The following is an 8,756-nucleotide window of genomic DNA, read 5'->3' as shown; positions in this document are numbered from 1 at the left end:
TGATCAAAGCCACCAAACCTCATTGTCTTTAGACTCTAAAGGTCAAGTAAGATGAGTCTGGACCATAGACTTCAGGTTATTTTTATCAGTCCTCCTTATTTTTGAAGACTCCTTTTGTTTTCAAGTCTGAATATTTTTGTTTTCAAGTCTGAATAGATCCTTTCGGCAGGTCACATAGCACAATTTGCACAAAAATATAACACAAAGGTCACCAGAGCCACTGGAAAGTTTAATATGGAAGCTGTGTATTAAATATTAAAATTGCCACAGAGTTTTGAGATGACTTGGTTACATTTCTTTTGAAGGTGCTGGTTCTTCTTGTGGAGATCCAGTTGGTGTTGGGTATCTTGCAGGCAATGCTTTCTGGGTAAATTATGCACATAACACTGTCTCTAGTGCCACCTATAGGTGGTAGGTCAACCAATTAGTCATGGAATGTGGCTAGAGATAGCAGCCAAACTATTTGTAGACATGTTTCTGAGACCATGCTCCTGGTTTTCTCCACTTTGCATATTATGGATCAATGTGTCACCATTTTCAGGTTGATTTCACTGATCCACCATCCTCATTCTTGAGCTGGGCCCTCATAATGCTTTATTAGATGGATATAGTTTTTAGTTTCTTTACTTGGGCCACATACAGACGGGTGAAATCACATGCAGACCTTTTGCAGTAATTTTAACAACGGTTCCATTCATCTGGACGGGGCTTGCAGAAAACCATGTGCTTGCCACTAAAACAACCCCATTTTGAGGAATGGAACGGATTCTGAGGGGGATAGTACCTGGTGCGGCTCAGCAAGATCTGCATGCAGATGACCACTGATGGCCGGTCCACACCTGTACTTGCAGTTGTTTCAAAGGCCTAGCAAATAGTTGCAATCCAAATGTGGATCCCTCCAGACCATAGCGTTTATGGGCACCCTTAGATTATGGACACCCTTTTGCAATAATTTTTCCACATGGGAATATAGCCTAATTGAGGTCTATGATACTTTTAGCCAGGGTCGTTAGTAACATTGCTCCAAGTCTCTGCCGGACCTAAGACCATACTGTAAAAGTACTGTTGATGCCAGTAGCTTTAATGTCCCATAATGTTTTGTGTCTTACATAAGGGTATGCAGCCAGATCACATTAAAATAAGGATCATCAAAATTATAGTTAAACAGAGATCCTTAAATATTTTAAGAAGGCTGCTGGAAAGAAAAATGCAGGAAAAGGCCCAGGAGAGGCAGCAGACTGTGCCGTATGCAGCAGCAACAGCATGTCGCAGGCAGTAAGTAAACTCCAGTTCACTGCAGGAAGCATCCTGGCAGTGACAACAGCACTACACATAGGGCCTAGGCAGATTTGTGGTTGTTGCCTAATACATTTCCCAATTGTTGGCAGAAAATTTCCCAGATTTTGTGGCAGAAAATTACGAGACTGAAAAATCAGTTTCATTCACCTTAATGGGGCTTGCAGAAATCCACGTGCTCGCTGCCCCATTCAAATGATTTTCAGTCACAGAATTTTCTGTCATAAAATCTGCGAGGAAGAATTGGAAAATAAGGAAAAATCTAGAATATGTAAAAGACAAATAAACTAGCCAAACTAGAGACAGAGAGAATAATTGCCAAAGAGTCTTAAAAAGATTAAAATAGACAAATCGCCAGGACCAGATGGCATACACCCCCATATCCTAAGAGAATTAAGTAAAGTCATAGCCAGACCCTTATTTCTGATATATACTGACAGGGAGTGTTCCACAGGATTGGTGCATAGCAAATGTGGTGCCAATATTCAAAAAGGGTCCAAAAACAGAGCGCAGATACTATAGGCCGGTAAGTTTTAAAATCTGTTGTGAGTAAACTATTTGAAGGTTTTCTAAGCAATTCTATCTTGGAGTACCTCAATGAAAATAAGCAAATAACATCATATCAGCATGGCTTCATGAGGGATCGGTCATGTCAAACTAATTTAATCAGTTTCTATGAGGAGGTAAGTTCTAGACTTGACAGCGGTGAATCGATGGATGTCGTATATCTGGACTTCTCCAAAGCATTTGACACTGTACCGCATGAAAAGGTTAGTATATAAAATGAGAATGCTCGGACTGGGAGAAAACGTCTGTATGTGGGTAAGTAACTGGCTCAATGATAGAAAACAGAGGGTGGTTATTAACGGTACACACTCAGATTGGGCCACTGTCACTAGTGGAGTACCTCAGGGGTCAGTATTGGGCCCTATTCTCTCCAATATTTATTAAGGATCTATGAGCACAATAGAAAACAGTATACTGTATATATACACTACAGAGGGCAGTATAATATATATATATATATATATATATATATATATATACACACACTGCTCAAAAAAATAAAGGGAACACTTAAACAACACAATGTAACTCCAAGTCAATCACACTTCTGTGAAATCAAACTGTCCACTTAGGAAGCAACACTGAGTGACAATCAATTTCACATGCTGTTGTGCAAATGGGATAGACAACAGGTGGAAATTATAGGCAATTAGCAAGACACCCCCAATAAAGGAATGGTTCTGCAGGTGGTGACCACAGACCACTTCTCAGTTCCTATACTTCCTGGCTGATGTTTTGGTCACTTTTGAATGCTGGCGGTGCTTTCACTCTAGTGGTAGCATGAGACGGAGTCTACAACCCACACAAGTGGCTCAGGTAGTGCAGCTTATCCAGGATGGCACATCAATGCGAGCTGTGGCAAGAAGGTTTGCTGTGTCTGTCAGCGTAGTGTCCAGAGCATGGAGTCGCTACCAGCAGACAAGCCAGTACATCAGGAGACGTGGAGGAGGCCGTAGGATGGCAACAACCCAGCAGCCCGACCGCTACCTCCTCCTTTGTGCAAGGAGGAACAGGAGGAGCACTGCCAGAGCCCTGCAAAATGACCTCCAGCAGGCCACAAATGTGCTTGTGTCTGCTCAAACGGTCAGAAACAGACTCCATGAGGGCCCGACGTCCACAGGTGGGGGTTGTGCTTACAGCCCAACACCGTGCAGGACGTTTGGCATTTGCCAGAGAACACCAAGATTGGCAAATTCTCCACTGGCGCCCTGTGCTCTTCACAGATGAAAGCAGGTTCACACTGAGCAAATGTGACAGACGTGACAGAGTCTGGAGATGCCGTGGAGAACGTTCTGCTGCCTGCAACATCCTCCAGCATGACCGGTTTGGCATTGGGTCAGTAATGGTGTCAGGTGGCATTTCTTTGGAGGGCCGCACAGCCCTCCATGTGCTCGCCAGAGGTAGCCTGACTGCCATTAGGTACCGAGATGAGATCCTCAGACCCCTTGTGAGACCATATGCTGGTGCGGTTGGCCCTGGGTTCCTCCTAATGCAAGACAATGCTAGACCTCATGTGGCTGGAGTGTGTCAGCAGTTCCTGCAAGACGAAGGCATTGATGCTATGGACTGGCCCGCCCGTTCCCCAGACCTAAATCCAATTGAGCACATCTGGGACATCATGTCTCGCTCTATCCACCAACATCACGTTGCACCACAGACTGTCCAGGAGTTGGCAGATGCTTTAGTCCAGGTCTGGGAGGAGATCCCTCAGGAGACCGTCCGCCACCTCATCAGGAGCATGCACAGGCGTTGTAGGGAGGTCATACAGGCATGTGGAGGCCACACACACTACTGAGCCTCATTTTGACTTGTTTTAAGGACATTACATCAAAGTTGGATCAGCCTGTAGTGTGTTTTTCCACTTTAATTTTGAGTGTGACTCCAAATCCAGACCTCCATGGGTTGAAAAATTTGATTTCCATATTTTTATTTTTGTGTGATTTTGTTGTCAGTACATTCAACTATGTAAAGAACAAAGTATTTCAGAAGAATATTTAATTAATTCAGATCTAGGATGTGCTATTTTTGTGTTCCCTTTATTTTTTTGAGCAGTGTAAAATGAGAATGCTTGGACTGGGAGAAAATGTCTGTATGTGGGCAAGGACCTGGCTCAGTGACAGAAAACAGAGGGTGGTTATTAGTGGTACACACTCAGATTGTGTCACTGTCACTAGTGGGGTACCACAGAGGTCAGTATTGGGCCCTATTCTCTTCAATATTTATTAATGATCTATTAGCACGGTAGAAAACAGTATACTGTGTGTATATATATATATATATATATATATATATACACACTACAGAGGGCAGTATTATATATATATATATATATATATACATACATACACACACTACAGAAGACAGTATACAGATATATACACACTACAGAGGACAGTATACTGCTGCAGATGGATCTGGATAGATTGGAGGCTTGGGCAGATAAGGTTTAACACTGACAAATGTAAGGTTATGCACATGGGAAGGAATAATGCAAGTCACCCGTACATACTAAATGGTAAAATTAGGAATTAGTCTTACCAGTTTCCATGAAATCACCATGACAGTATCACAAGGAGATTGACCTCTGACCTCTGTAGGGGCAGGAACAGAGAAGCGGTTAAATAGCCCCCTCCCACCACAATTCCCCAGTGTTTCAAAATTACTAGAGAGCCTTAAAATAAAGACAAATATAAGGCAAATATATGGTATTACTTCATACCAAAAATTAAGTTAAATGTAACCTAAGGGGAGGGAATCATGTGCCGTCATGGCAATTTCATGGAAACAGAATTACCGGTAAGACTAATTCCGAATTTCCATATCACCATGACTGCATCACAAGGAGAACTAAAAAAATTACACAACTTAGGGGGGCTACCACCTGAAGGACTTTGAGTCCATAAGACAGGTCGGAAGACCTAGACAAATCTAGTCTATAATGTTTAATAAACGTGTGCAGATTGTACCAGGGCGCAGCCCTACATATCTTGTCCAATGAAGCACCAGCTTTCTCGGCAAAGGAAGATGATACAGCCCTGGTGGAGTGAGCTCTGAGGTTTTCAGGAGGATCTAGACCCTGTGAACTGGACAAGGAGGTTATTGGTTTTCCTGAACTCTTAATGCGTCGGACATCTAGGGTATGGCAATCCCTTTCTTTCTGATTTCTTGGTTACAAAATGAGGGTAGAATGATCTCCTGACTTCTGTGAAAGTCTGAAACAACATTGGGCAGGAACCCCGGGTCCAGTCTTAGAACAATCCTATCATCGTAAATTCTAATGTAGGGTTCTAATGTAGAGAAAGCTTGGATCTCACCTAACCTCCTGGCTGAAGCAATTGCAATTAGGAAAGCGGTCTTGAAAGATAGTAGCTTAAGAGGACAATCTTCTAATGGTTCAAAGTCCATTAAGGACTGTGTTTAAGTCCCAGGTAGGGGTGCGAGATTTTAAGGAAGGTCTTAATCTGGAAGTTTCCCTGATAAACCGTTTAATCCACCTATGGCTTGCTAAATTAGTATTGAAGAAAGTACTTAGAGCGGAAACCTGGATCTTTAAGGTGGAAGGTGTAAGGCCCAATTCCAGACCTTTTTGCAGGAAATCAAAAATTTTCTATATACTAGGATTTCTAAAATTTGGGTTTGTCCAGGAACAACTTTTTTTCCATATCTTCAAATATATTGTGGAGGTCACTTTTTTCCTGCAACATCTCAGTGTAGATATAACACTGTTTGAAAGTCCCTGGTGTTTTAATACGGAGATCTCAGGATCCAAGCTGTGAGCTTGAGTATCTCTGGATATGGATGCAGAATTAGACCCTGATGTAATATGTCGTTCGTGTGGGGCAGCACCCAAGGATCCGCAATAGTTAGCTTCTGGAGGAGGGAGAACCAACTCCTTTTCGGCCAGTAGGAGGGGATTAGAATGACAGTCACTCTTCCCTGGAGGATCTTCTGAATTACCTTCGGAATCGGGGGAAGAGGAGGGAATGCATAAGCTAACTCCCAGTCCCAAGTTAGGGAAAGAGCGTCTATTTTCCAAGGATTGTCCCTCGGGTTCAGAGAACAAAATATTTTTAGTTTTTGTATGTCTTCTTGAGGCAAACAGGTCTATTGTTGGAGCCCCACCTGTCTGTTATGTTGAATACTTCTCGATTCAATGGCCACTCCGTCTGATCTACAGGGTGGGCCATTTATATGGATACACCTTAATAAAATGGGAATGGTTGGTGATATTAACTTCCTGTTTGTGGCACATTAGTATATGTGAGGGGGGAAACTTTTCAAGATGGGTGGTGACCATGGCGGCCATTTTGAATACAACTTTTGTTTTTTCAATAGGAAGAGGGTCATGTGACACATCAAACTTATTGGGAATTTCACACGAAAAACAATGGTGTGCTTGGTTTTAACGTAACTTTATTCTTTCATGAGTTATTTACAAGTTTCTGACCACTTATAAAATGTGTTCAATGTGCTGCCCATTGTGTTGGATTGTCAATGCAACCCTCTTCTCACACTGATAGCAACACCGCAGGAGAAATGCTAGCACAGGCTTCCAGTATCCGTAGTTTCAGGTGCTGCACCATTGATGGTATGGTGTGGTATATGGACTACAAAGATAGTGGGGCTATTCTTCATCAATGGAAACCTCAAGGCCACTTGATATGCGAAATTGCTACATGATGATGTGTTTCCCTCTTTATGCACTGAAGCTGGCACGTTCCGAGTTTTTCCAGCAAGATGGTGCACCACCACATTATGGGTGTCAGGTCCGAGCATTCCTAGAGGAACAGTTTCCTGGAAAGTGGATTGGTCTTCGTGGGCCAGTTGAATGGCCCCCAAGGTCTCCCAATCTGACCCCCATAGACTTATCTTTGGGGTCATCTGAAGGCAATTGTCTATGCTGTGAAGATGTGCAGCACCTGAAACTACGGATACTGGAAGCCTGTGCTAGCATTTCTCCTGCGGTGTTGCTATCAGTGTGTGAAGAGTGGGAGAAAAGGGTTGCATTGACAATCCAACACAATGGGCAGCACATTGAACACATTTTATAAGTGGTCAGAAACTTGTAAATAACTCATGAAAGAATAAAGTTACGTTAAAACCAAACACACCATTGTTTTTCTTGTGAAATTCCCAATAAGTTTGAGGTGTCACATGACCCTCTTCCTATTGAAAAAACAAAAGTTGGATTCAAAATGTCTGACTTCAAAATGGCCACCATGGTCACCACCCATCTTGAAAAGTTTCCCCCCTCACATATACTAATGTGCCACAAACAGGAAGTTAATATCACCAACCATTCCCATTTTATTAAGGTGTGTCCATATAAATGGCCCACCCTGTATTCTCTGCCGGCTGAGATAATCTGCTTCTTGATTTAAGGAGCTCTTGAGATGAATCGCCGTGATTGACTTCACCTCTCTCTCGGCCCAGGCAAATATCTTCTTTGAAAGACCTAGAAGCTTCTTTGATCTCGTTCCTCCCTGGTGTAGGAGGTATGCAACTGTAGTCATGTTGTCCGATAGTATCTTCACGTCAAGATTTCGAAGAGACCTCAAGGCGGATTTTAGTGTCTCCCAGACGGCTCTCAACTCGTGCAAATTTGAAGACTGGTTGGTTGCTACTTTGTCCCAAGTACCTTGGTAATAGCAGTCTCTGATTTTTGCTCCCTCACCTGTTCCGCTTGCATCTATCAGGATCATTATAGAGGGAGATTTGTTCCAAACTACTCCTTTGGATAGATTTTGTGCAACTGTCGTCCAGGAGAGAGATGTTTTTACAAAACCCGGTATCAGTAACTTCCGGTCTAGCGATCTTAGCGGTTTGTCCCATTGTTGTAAGATCCAGACCTGCATGGTGCAATAATGGGATTGACACCATGCTACCAAAGGAATACAGGAGGTTAGAAAACCCAATATGCTCATTGCTTCTCTTATAGAGCAACTCCTTCTCTTTTGGAACAGATTGATCTTCTGTCTGAGGGCATAGATTTTGTCCTGGGGAAGGTAGGTTGTCTGTCCAAGACCACTCCCAGAAATTTTACGCTTGTAGACAGGATTTTCCTGGGTTCATCACCCAAGTCTGTCAGACGGGATAAAAATATTTTTCAATCGGTAGTTAAATGGTCCATTGATTCGCCGATGACCAGAAAGTAGTCTAGGTATGGTACTAGAATCAGGCCCTTCTGCCTCAGATGAGCAACCACCACTAATTTGGTGAATACTCTTGGGGTCGAGGAAATCCCAAAAGGCAGTGCTGTGAATTGGTAATAAAGAATCTGACCCTTTGTATCCCTGATCGCAAACCTTAGGAACTTCTGGCAACTGTGATGAATAGGAACATGGTAATATGAGTCTTTAAGATCGACTAACTTTATTAGTGGAATGATGGATTTCAGAGATTCCATCCTGAACTTTCTGTATACGATAAATCGGTTTAGACTTTTTAAATTTATTATAGTACGAAAGGAGCCCTATTTTTTCCTCACTAGGAATAATGTTGAGTAGAAGGGATTAAGGAGGAAACCCCTTCCTCTACGGCCCAATTTTCCCTTGACCTGTAGGACTTGTCCTGCCTAAAATAGGGGCGAAAAGGAAATTTCCTTTAGTATGGCCTATCTTCAGGAAACACATTTTTTTTTTTTTTAATCAGTCACTTTCTCCAGAATCTTATCAAGAACTGGCCCGTAAACGTATTCTAAGAAGGGGATAGAGCAAAGCTTCATTTTAGAAGTCTTATCCCGCAACCAGGATTTCATCCAAAGAGCTCTGCGGGCTGCATTTGATAAGATCGCATCTTTGGCAGAAAATCTAACAGATTCTGCGGATGCGTCTGCCAAAAAAGCTGTTGCGGATTTTATAGAGGAATAGAATCGTTAATTTCTAACGATAATT

Source organism: Bufo bufo, chromosome 4 (assembly GCF_905171765.1).
Source record: "Bufo bufo chromosome 4, aBufBuf1.1, whole genome shotgun sequence".
Taxonomy (NCBI): Eukaryota; Metazoa; Chordata; class Amphibia; order Anura; family Bufonidae; genus Bufo; species Bufo bufo.
This window is presented reverse-complemented; position numbering follows the sequence as displayed.